The sequence below is a fragment of the Haematobia irritans genome, chromosome 3 (assembly GCF_050003625.1).
Source record: "Haematobia irritans isolate KBUSLIRL chromosome 3, ASM5000362v1, whole genome shotgun sequence".
Taxonomy (NCBI): domain Eukaryota; kingdom Metazoa; phylum Arthropoda; class Insecta; order Diptera; family Muscidae; genus Haematobia; species Haematobia irritans.
In genome coordinates, this window is record NC_134399.1 from 18,759,332 (window position 1) to 18,771,932 (window position 12,601).

The 12,601-nt window shown below is 29.0% G+C and overlaps 1 protein-coding gene across 2 annotated transcripts in view; it reads left to right on the forward strand.

The window, feature by feature from the left end:
- Nucleotides 1-688: 688 nt before the first annotated feature.
- LOC142229284 (D-beta-hydroxybutyrate dehydrogenase, mitochondrial) overlaps nt 689-12,601 on the forward strand; it is a 79,749-nt gene continuing 67,836 nt past the window's right edge. The window contains exons 1-3 of one of the 2 annotated variants that reach the window (XM_075299833.1): nt 689-745; nt 806-895; nt 2,153-2,253. The gene's annotated coding sequence lies outside the window, so the exon portion shown is untranslated. The other variant, XM_075299832.1, reaches the window with a different exon arrangement.

Below are 12,601 nucleotides of genomic sequence, written 5' to 3' on the forward strand. Positions count from 1 at the left end.
ACTTTCTCCAAACATAATATTTCTATGAACTAAAATAAAGTTAAATTGACTTTAGTGAAATAGAGAGTTCACTTTTTTTTGAGTGCACCTTTTGCCGCTAAAATCGCAATTTTTTCACGATTAATTTTCTCTAATAATCCATTAAAAAGAATATAAACTTTGTGAAAAGGTGCTCTGGGGTATTCCCTATCAAGTTTTAATAAAATTTGCATCAAAGAGATACATTTTATACAGTTTTTACTGATTTTATTTCGGTTTTATCGACTAAACTCGAACTAAACCCACCTTAATAATTATTTTTTTTTTTCACTTGTTAAAGGGGACACCAATTTAGTAAATTTGTATGCTCCACATGTGTAATACTCCTCAAAATATAATAATTCCATGAACTAAAATAGAATTAAATTGGTTTTAGGTCTATTCATTCACTTTTTTTGAGTGCAATTGGGTCCAATGCATTAATTTTTATTGAAAAAAAATTGTATTTTGTTTTCATTTCAATTAATTTTTTTCTCGAGTGTATCTTTAAATCTTCGTTTGACTTCGTGCAAATTCTGGCTTCGGTTATCTATGTACAAAAAGCTTTCTCATAAGCGACTACCAAATGTAAATACTGTATAAAAAGCTTTCCTATGCAGTGCAATAAAATTTATCTTGGTTTTGACTTGGTTATTGTCTTTGCAAGAGAAATAGTCTTCGTTTGTTAAGCTACGCACAAACAATATTTTTGGTTTTCTTTCGGGGGGTCAGATAAAACGCGCTAAAGTAGTTTTTCGCTGTTCATTGTTTTTGTTTTCTTTTTCAGTTTGCAGAGTATAAAGATAGAGAGAGAGAGTTGAATCTTAAGTTGTATGCGTATTCTCGCTCGCTTGATTCAAGTGTTGATCATCTGAAGGTATCTCACACACAACAAAACTTAAAGTTACACTATTTTTTTTGTTGTGTGATAGCTGCAAGCTAACTTGTCAATGTAACTACGAAGAACATTGATGGCATTCGCGAGTATACATCTCACCGGTTCGGGGTTCAATATCGGATATCGATTGGTGGTGATTCGTTCGTTCGCTTTTATTATTGCTTTCAGTGGGCATACATGAAATAAAAAGAAGTATTTAACTTCCCAAAAAAAAAAAAACAAAAAATTGAAAGAAAATCTAAACAAAAACAAAGTGAAGCTAAAAAAAATTGACTGCCTTTTCACAGGTCGTGTCTTGTTTGTTTAACACTAAGTCCGGTTTTTCGACTTTGTTATCTTCGTTGACAACGAATACATTGGTTAGTTGGTATCTCTATGGCCTACCACTGCTTAATGCAGTTCACAAAGATGCACTTTTGGAAAACCTAAAACAAAATCTATTCGATCTCTCTCCCTTTAATTAATTCGAAATAACAGCAATAACAATAAATTTTGGTGTCTATTTTTGGAAAAGTGAAAGATTTCAAGTGATTACTAAAGAAAACAAAAAAAAAAAAAGAAAAGTTATTACTTCCACAGAAATAAATGTTCAATTTTAAAGAAAAAAAAAACAAAAATTTATTGGTCTTTGGTTAATAGAAAAATACATTGATTGTTACATTTGATACAAATTTGAATTGGTTACTTAAGCACTTGAAACCTTAAAAACAAAATTTTAAAATAATTGGTAAAAACATAAATTAAATAAAAAATTATAATTTTTTTGATTTGTGGCAAAATTAAAACTGAATAAAAATTAATATTAAAAAATATTTATTATACATCTGATTAAACCAAAATTACATGACAAACAGAATTTTAATAAATGAACATAAAAACTAAATTTATTATAATTTTTTTTGTTTAATCTGTGCCAAAATTTGAACTGAGTAAACATTTAAATTAAAAAAAAAATTAATTGATTATACATCTGATGTAATCAAAAATATCAAAATCTAAAGCTTAAAAAACGTTTGTAACAAATTGATTTTGTTTAAAATAAAAAATAACGCAAAAAAGATTAAAAATTGATACAAAATTAAATTTATTACTGAAGTACTAAAAATTCAAAAAAAAAATATGTAAAATAAATTTATTTTTTAATGTGTTAAAATTTAAACTGATTTTAATATTTCTTAAAATCTTAATCTTATGGAAAATCAGTTTATAAAATCATATTTCTTGGATTTATTGCAGTTTACAACGAAATAATTTGTTGGCGTTCAATATTGTTGATTACGAAATTTGACTTTCTATTGGGATTAATATATTTTCATAAAAGGCTGATTGTTAAAAAGGTAAGTTTTTTTTTAATATATATAAAAATTTCAATAGAAGTAATGTCAAAATATCTCTACGGAGAATAGATCGAACTCAGGACTAGCCCTGGTGGTATTTGTTCTAGTTCTGGTTAAATCATATGACAACATGAGTTTGCCATTGATGGGGTAAACTTAACCTTTAAGACATGACTTAGACTTATTTCGAAGACCACGCTCTTAAGTAGTTCCCCACGTTTTGCAAATAGGTTGCAGAATAGATAATTCAAATAATTGTATTGTGTAGATTTTAATATCAAGTCCCTACGTGGTATATATTAGAAAAGAGGTATGTATAACTAGGTAATTCTACAAATAATTACGAATCGATATGAACTTTTGCATGGTACTTGGAGAGCTAGAATTGCAATATGCACTGAAAAAAACAGTGAACCCACCAGGAAGAAAACTTTCGGTTAATTTTAGAAAATTTTGAATATTTGTAGAAAATTTTAACTAAACTGTATTACAAACGTTGCCATCACTCCGGTGTCATAAAAATAAGGAAATATTTTTCGACAAATTCAAGAAAATTTATTAGACATAATTAAGTTTTTTCATTTGTTAAAGAAAATTTTGTAGTTTGAAGGAAAAACTTGTAGTTCAAAATTGCAAGAATGTCTTTAGTGACATACGAAGTTCATGATGGATGCATTTTTGGTAAAATTTACAAATTAAAAGAAATGCTGAACTATGTTGTTGAAGACACAAATTTAGTTAATCTTTATGCTTCATTTGAGTATATTTTTTTCCTCGGTTTTAGTTAATTTAACTAACGTACACAAAAAATTATTAGAGTAAAGGAAACTCTCTCCAAATATAATAATTCCATAAACTAAAATAAAGTTAAATTGGCTTTAGTGAAATAGAGAGTTCACTTTTTTTTGAGTGTGGTGGTCGCTTATATGGGGGCTATATACAATCATGAACTTGTACTAAATTTCAATCGATGGATGAATTTTGCTTCTCCAAAAGACACCGGAGGTCAAATCTGGGGATCGGTTTATATGGGGGCTACATATAATTATGGACCGATATGGACCAATTCCTGCATGGTTGTTAGAGGCAATATACTAACACCACGTACCAAATTTCAACCGAATCAGATGAATTTTGCTCTTCCACGGGGCTCCGGAAGTCAAATCTGGGGATCGGTTTATATGGGGACTATATACAATTATGGACCGATTTCGACCAATTTGTGCATGAGTATTTGAGGCCATATATTAATAACACGTACCAAATTTCAACCGGATCGGATGAAATTTGCTTCTCTTAGAAGCTCTGCAAAACAAATCTGGGGATCGTTTTACATGGGGGATATATGTAATTATGGACCGATGTGGACCTATTTTTATATGTTTGTTAGAGACGATATACTAATACCATGTACCAAATTTCAGCCGGATCGGATGAAATTTGCTTCTCCTAGAGGCTCCGCAAGCCAAATCTGGGGATCGGTTTATATGGCGGCTACATATAATTATGGACCGATGTGGACCAATTTTTGCATGGTTGTTAGAGACCATATACTAACACCATGTACCAAATTTCAGATGGATCGGATGAAATTTGCTTCTCTTAGAGGATCCGCAAGTCAAATCTGGGAGTCAGTTTATATGGGGGCTATACGTAAAAGTGGACCGATATGGCCCATTTGCAATACCATCCGACCTACATCAATAACAACTACTTCTGCCAAGTTTCAAGTAGATAGCTTGTTTCGTTCGGAAGTTTGCGTGATTTCAACAGACGGACGAACTGACGCACGGACATGCTAAGATCGACACAGAATTTCACCACGACCCAGAGTATATATACTTTATGGGGTCTTAGAGCATTATTACGATGTGTTACAAGCGGAATGACAAAGTTTAAAAGGTGAATTAAAAATTTAATTGATTCAACAAATTTTTTATTAAAACAAAAATCAATCACAAAAATTTGTAGTATCAATTAATTGTTTAATTGGATCAATTAACTTTTTAATTGATTTCGATTATTGATATATCATTTCTGTGATTGAAGACATTTCAACTAATTATTTATTGAGAAAGTTTTCTTGATTTTAATAATTTTTGTATACGTTAGTTAAATTAACTAAAAGAAGAGGGAAAATATTCTCAAATGAAGCGTAAATATTTACTAAATTCCTGTCTACCACAAAATAGTTCAGAATTTCTAAAAAATTTGTAAATTTTACCCATCTTGAACTTTGTATGGTACTAAAGACATTTTTTGTAATTTTGAACTCCAATTTTTTCCTTCAAAATACGAGATTTTTTTTAACAAGTGCAAAGAAGTATTTATGGTTAATATTTTTTTTTTTTTTTAATTTGTCGAAAAATATTTATTTATTTTTTTTTGTGAAATCTGCGTGATATCTGCGCTTTTAGTACAGTTTAGTTACAATTTTCTAAAATCTACCTAAATTTTCTAAAATGAACCAAAATTTTCCGTCATGGTGGGTTTACTGTTTTTTTTTTGAGTGTAGGCGGGTCCCTAGGTTAGGTTAGGAGGCAGCCCGATGTATCAGGCTCTCTAAGACTATTCAATTCATAGTGATACCACAGTGGTGAACTTCCCTCTTATCACTGAGTGCTGCCCGATTCCATGTTAAGCTCAATGACAAGAGACCTCCTTTTTATAGCCGAGTCCGAACGGCGTTCCACATCGCAGTGAAACCACTTACACAGGAGTCGAACCCACGACCTTGTGTATGCTACACTGAAAAAAATATTTACGTGATATTAAAGATTTCGCAATCTAAATTTTAGGATGCGAAATTTACAAAATGTTAAGGACAAATTTCTTTAAAATAATGAAATTTTAATTAAAATAAAGTTTATAATCTTTGCTTCAAAATTTTTTTTCATTAAATTTAGGACACAAATTTTGTAAATTTGCGTCCCTCCGTTAAAGTCGCATGTCTTTGAACTAAGGCTAATTTTACTTAAAGTAAAGAAACACATTTTTGATTTAAAGAAATTGTCTTTAAATTAACTGAAATATTGAAACTTTAGATTTAAGATAAAAACGCTTCAAATATAGGCTAAGACTTATTTTGAGGATTTAGCGTCTTTGGTTTACAGTTTTTTTTTTTTTTGGAATTAAGAAAATGTATTTTACTTTGAAGTATCCGTTATAATTTAGATTTTTAAACTGGTATTTGTTTCTACGTTAACAAACCGTGAAAAGAGAGTGAAAATTTGATAAATGAGATCTGTATCTTAATTTTAATTTTATTGGTCCTAGATTTAAAGCCAGATAGGTCGCTAAAAAATGTCTTTATTTTAAAGAAGCGGCATCTTCGGCTCGGAATCAATACCAAAATCCTTGAAGGAAGGTCAAAATCTTTGGATCCAAGTAAACTTTTTTTTTGAGTGTAGGCGGGCATGCTAAACATTGCATCACGGTAGCTCCCTAGACAGGACCCTAAAATGCCTTTATTGTAGAGAAGCCTCATCTTTGGATCAACATCAATGCCAAAATCCTTAAGGGAAGATCAAGATCTTGTCACTAAACGATCACTGTACCAATTTATTATTGTTACGATGTGTACATAAAATAATACTTACATGCATTATTCATAGAAAAAATATAATTTACAGAAATTTTAGAATATTAAAAAATTATTAATTTAATCAATTGAAAGAAAATGTAGGGAATTTTTAATTAAACTACACCCAAAGAAAAAATACTTTCCTTTTTATTTTCTTGAAAGCGAATAAAATAGAATTTATTTTTTCAAGAAATTTTTGACATCGTGTATATAGAACATTTTGTAAAAATTTTATTTCCATAGAAAATTTTGTCAACATAGAAAATTTTTGTCAAAATTTCAATTTCTATAGAAAAATTGTCAAACTTTCTATTTCTATAAAAAGTTTTGTTAAAATTTTATTTCTATAGAGAATTTTGTTAAAATTTTATTTCTAAGGAAAATTTTGTTAAAATTTTGTTTTTATAGAAAATTTTGTTTCTATAGAAAATTTTGTAAAAATTTTATTTCTATAGAAAAATTTGTCAAAATTTTATTTATGTAGAAAAATTTGTCAAAATTTTACTTTCTATAGAAAATTTTGTAAAATTTGATTTCTGTAGAAAATTTTGTTAAAAATTTTATTTCCATAGAAAATTTTGTCAACATTTTATTTCCATAGAAAATTTTGTCAAAATTCTATAGAATAGAAACAAAATTTTCTATAGATTTTTTTTTTCTATAGAAATAAAATTTTGTCAAATTTTTGTCAAAATTTTTGTTTCTATAGAAAATTTTGTTAAAATTTATATTTCTATAGATTTTTATTTCAATTTTGTTTCCATAGAAAATTTTGTCAAAATTTTGTTTCTATTGAAAATTATATCAAAAATTTATTTCAATAGAAAATTTTGTCAAAATTTGTATTTCTATAGAAAATTTTGTCAAAATTTTATTTCTATAGAAAATTTGGTCGAAATTTTATTTCCATAAAAAATTTTGTCAAAATTTTATGTATATAGAAAATTTTGTACAAATTTTATTTCTATAGAAAAATTGAAGTACCTCTTTGCAAAATCTATCAAAACTTTAAGAAATCTACAAATCTACCAAACAGTAAAAAATCTACTATTTTTGGTAGAATTCTACCAACTGTGGCAAACGTGGATACAAACCACTTTTTTGGGAACTCTTTTTACTGGGAAGCTTTTAATGTATATATTTCCATTTATATTAATTTTAATCACTAATTATAAATAAAACCATCTATTAAGAGTTATTTATAATCATTAATTCAGCTTCCTTAGGAAATAGAAAGCTTATAGCTGTGAGAAAAAAAAAACTTAAATTGTGCCAAAATGGGATACGTAGAAAAAATTCTTCAAAAATAAGATAGAACAACTATCTTATATCTTGTATTAATGAATCTAATAAATATCTTCGTTATTTTGAAAATTATCCCCTAACGGTCAGTTTCCTGACATATTAATTTAAACATTTTTTTCCTTAACGAACATAGCAATTTTCAGATGTCTTGAGGCTTCCGATCAAAACAAACAAAAAAAACGAAGAAAAAAACTAACAACAAAAAAAGTTATTTTAATGGTGATATATATTTAATATATTTGTATATCCACTTGTGTGTAAACCCGTATTAGCCAAATCCAGTTTCCACCTGTTGTTGGCAAATTTTTGCAATATTTTATTTTACTGTTAAAATATTAACCGAAAACCAGTTAAATAAAAATACTTGAGAAGTCAGCAAACCACAATCATAGAAGCTGCTGCAGCAACAGCCATGAAACCTGTTCAATACTCCTCTTTTTGTTATGGCTAGAAAAATTCGTTGGATTGTAGAAAAAAGACTGTTTTTTTTTTTTTAGAAAAATCTTTAAGCTATTACTCGTGTAAGACTATCGTAAGCCTAAATTTGCCGATATATAGTTTGCTTAATTCCTTGCATAAATCAAGTAACTTTCAAAATAGCTACACGCAAAAAATTCAATTATTTTTCTGGGAAACTAAATTTTATGGGTGAGTTTTATTTTCAGGCTAAAGAAAGTTCAATGGGGACAAATGTGGCAACGGGTATCATAAACAAATTTATGTATCTTCAAAGAGACAAAACTTTGTTATTCTAAATTTCATTTCGTAGGAAATATTTTTTTTTCGTGTGTAGAGATACATTGGACAGAAGGCCTATGTTATGCATGTCTTGTTCATATTAGCATTTACTACCTGTTTTGTGTATGTGTGAAAATGAATTTAAATTTTCTTCAATAATCGATATTCAAATGCCATGGACTACAACAAATCTTGCTTTTAAAATACCTCCTGGTATGATGTCAATATATAATTATGAAATAACGAGGTGCGTTGTGGAAGGGAGGCATATTTTTAATCGATTTTTTTCAAAAGTCGATTTTCTATCATAATAAATATAAAAATGTCGATTTAGAAAAGTCGACTTTTCGATTTAGAAAAATCGACTTTTCGATTTTGTAAAAATTAACAAATGTTTATTTTCGAATTTTGGAAAGGCAGATTTTTCTAATTTTCCGTTACTTTTAGGCGGTACAAAAGTCAAAATAAAATTTTTTATGTATATGTATAATTGCGATTAATTGTTCCTTTTTCTTTACGAAAAATCAGGCCAATATTTGTGCCACATTATATATGTTAAATGCGAGTGCCACCTTTTATGACGCGTGACACTTTTTGTACTTTTCAGATATTTTCTGCTGTAGTTTTGCCCCCAGAACGTGTCTAGACATATGCATCAGCGTGCCACTACAAAATTTTATTTGGCACCAAATTTTTGGTCAGGCCGAATCTTATGTACCCTCCACCATCCCAGCAAAAAATGGAGCTCTATTTCAGCAGGATTGTAAGGGAGAGATGCAGTACCAACTGCTTACAAAACAACCGAATCCTCGCTGATTTTTGCGGGCGATGTCCCGATTTAGAGCAGCTTCTACATAGCGCTGATACAATTGCTCATTTCAATAATAATATTGCTCAGAAGTGAGCAATATTTTTATTGGTATGAAGGAAAACAGCACTACTTTTCGTGCATCTATACTGCATGAACTGGTTGCAATAACGTCAACGAATGATCATAAACTAATTTGACTACTCGTTTACGTTATTGCCACCAATACATGCAGTGTGGGTGCACTGCCTACTTTATTGTATAACAAAAAGCGCAACTAAATTTTACTGCTGAAATATTTTTTGCTGGGATGTATTGCGTAGAAACTTCTGCCAAAGACTGTCATCCATAATCGAATTACTTGGGTTGTGGTAATACTTACCGATGGCAAGCTGTCATAAAACTTTTCTAAAATGCCTATTAAATCCGTATATAATTCAGTTCTTGATCGGTATATATAGGGGAGTCTATAACTATTTACGAACCGATATGAACTGTTGCGTGGTAATTAGAGAGCCAGAAGTGAAATACAGGGTTCGCTTTATGTGGGCGCTATATACAATTATGAACTGATATGAACCAATTTCTGTGTGATTGGGGGTCGGTCTATAGACCGACATGGAAAAATTTTGGCATGGTTGTTAGCGGGCATATCCTTGCACAACGTACCAAATTTCAACCGAATCGGATGAAGTTTACTCCTCCAAGAGTCTCCGGAATCCAAATCTGGGAATCGGTTTATATGGGTGCTATATATAATTATGGAGTGATTTGGACCAATTTTTGCATGGGTGTTAGTGTTCACATACTAATACAACATACAAAATTTTAACTAACTAAATCGGATGAAATTTGCTCCTCCAAGAGGCTCCAGAGGTTAAGTCGGGGGATCGGTTTATATGGAGGCTATACATAATTATGGAGTGAACGCCGAACGGCGCGGCGTTCCACATTGCAGTGAAATCACGTAGAGAAGTTTTGAAACCATCAGAGTGTCACCAGTATTACTGAGGTGGGATAATCCACCGCTGAAAAACTTTTTGGTGTTCGGTCGAAGCAGGAAGCGAACCCACGACCTTGCTAACCATTGCTCCACGGTTGATCCAATTAATTTTTTAATTGAAATGTCTTCAATCACAGAAATGATAGTATGAATTAAAAAATTAATTAATACTATTAATTTTTGCTATGGTTTTTTGTTTCAATTAAAAATTTGTTGTATGAATTAAATCCTATTTTTGTGTTTTTGAAAATTTACTGTAAACAGCTGATTTAACATTTCTTATAATATGAAAAAATATAAGTAATTTCTAAAGCCCATCATGAACAACTGTTATACAAATGTTTTTTAAATAATGTCATAAAAAAACTTTACCCTTTGGTATTTTTTTTTTCTTCAAAAACCTTTTTAGCCAAACCATCGTATCTCAGGTTTCAATCATGGCTATAATCTCTGTGTAGATTATAGCTCAAACATTTTTTAAGGTGTGTGTAACTCAATCATCATCATAAACTAAAAGGCGTAAGGTATTTTGACATCCATACCAAAAATGAAGAATCCAATGGAAAGGTAAAAAATCATCAGCACTGTCTGGGGCACACAACAAATCCAAATTTAATACCCCTACATACAGGCAAATAAGAATGTCTAGTTTTACAATAAAAATTAATAAAATATACAATTCCTAAGATTTATGTGCGTTTTTGTTTGGCATACACCTCTTTTCCTTTCTTCTTCGGTTGATACTGAAAATATTTGCTTACGAATTCTAGATGATATGAACTGGAGCTCAAGGCATTTATTACAATCTCTATTTATCACAAAACAAACGATTTTCTGCCAAATACCGCCTTAGCAAAAATGATGATGATAATGATGATGACAACATGCCCGCAGATTTTTGGAATAAATTGGCAAAGTAATGAACAAAAAAACTAAAAGAAAAAAACTAAAATGTAATGAGTAACATATAAGAAACAACAACATTAATAACAAATAATGGCTCTTATTAGAATTTTTGAAAAACAACAACAAACAATTTAAAATTCTAGACATGTTTGCAATGTTGGTTGATGTCAAGATTCAGGTACAGTGGTTTCTATCCACCATAGAAAAAAATATTTTTTCGTCTTCAATTACGAAATCACATAAAAATAAAAAATTTCACGAACATTTTGTCCAATTAAAATCTTAATTGAATTTTAAAAAGTATTCAACTAAAAATTTAATTGATTCAACAAATTTTTTAATTGAAACAAAAATTTATCACCAAAATTAATAGTATCAATTAATTTTTTTATTGGATCAATTAATTTTTTAATTGATTTTCATTTTTATTTTCTGAATTTAATTTCTGTGAAGAAATTTCAATTAAAAAATTAATTGGATCAATTAATTTCATGTTTGAATCAGATTTGTGTCATAAAACTTAATTTTATCATTTAAATTTTGAATTGGATCAATTAAGTTTTTAATTGACTTTGGTGGTTTATAGCAATTTATTTTTAATTGAAATGTCTTCAATCACAGAAATGATACTATCAATAAGCAAAGTCAATTAAAAAATTAATTGATCCAATTAAAAATTTAATTGATAAAATTAAAATTTAATTGATAAAAAATTTTCTGATTCAATTACGAAATTAATTGATCCAATTAATTTTTTTAATTGAAATGTCTTCAATCACAGAAATTAAAAAAATAATTGAAAGCAATTAAACAATTAATTGATACTATTAATTTTTGTAATTGATTTTTTTTTCAATTAAAAAATTTGTTGAATCAATTAAATTTTTAATTGAATATTTTTTAAACCTCAATTAAGATTTTAATTGGAAAATGTTTTTCTGTGATGCACAGAAAAATTTGATGACATTTTTTTGCAATTAATGTCTTAATTGAGTTTTAAAACATAGTCAATTAAAAATTTAATAGTTTCAACAAATTTTTTAATTGAAACAAAAATTAATTGTATTAATTATTTTTTTAATTGACTTTCAATTATTTTTTTAATTGATACTATTATATCTGTGATTGAAGACATTTCAATTAAAAAATTAATTGGATCAATTAATTTCGCGATTGAATCAGAATTTTTGTTTGTGTATGATAGATTTTTGTTTCAATACAAAAACAAAAATTGTAGGAACAATTAAATTTTTAATTGAAAATATTTTTGTGATATTTTTTCTGTGAAGAGAGAATTGTATATCAAACAATTCTCACTTACGTATTTTCCTATAAGCCAAATTTTGAATTTAAAATTATTTTATTTTTTTTCAATTAAAATTTTTTTGAAACAATTGAATTTTTAATTGAATATTTTTTAAAACTTAATTAAGATTTTAAGTGGAAAAATTTTCGTGAAGAATTTTTTCTGTGATGGTAGATTTTTGTTTCAATTAAAAAATTTGTGGGAACAATTAAATTTTTTATTGAATATTTCTAAAATTCAATTAATTTTTATACCCTCCACCATAGGATAGGGGTATATTAACTTTGTCATTCCGTTTGTAACACATCGAAATATTGCTCTATGACCCCATAAAGTATATATATTCTGGGTCGTGGTGAAATTCTGAGTCGATCTAAGCATGTCCGTACGTCTGTCCGTCTGTCCGTCCGTCTGTCTGTCCGGCTGTCCGTCCGTCTGTGGAAATCACGCTAACTTCCGAACGAAACAAGCTATCGACTTGAAACTTGGCACAAGTAGTTGTTATTGATGTAGGTCGGATGGTATTGAAAATGGGCCATATCGGACCACGTTTACGTATGGCCCCCATATAAACCGATCCCCAAATTTGGCTTGGGGAGCCTCCCGGAGCAGCAAAATTCATCCGATCCGCTTGAAATTTGGTACGTGGTCTTAGTATACGGTCTCTAACAACCACGCAAAAATTCGTCCATATCGGTC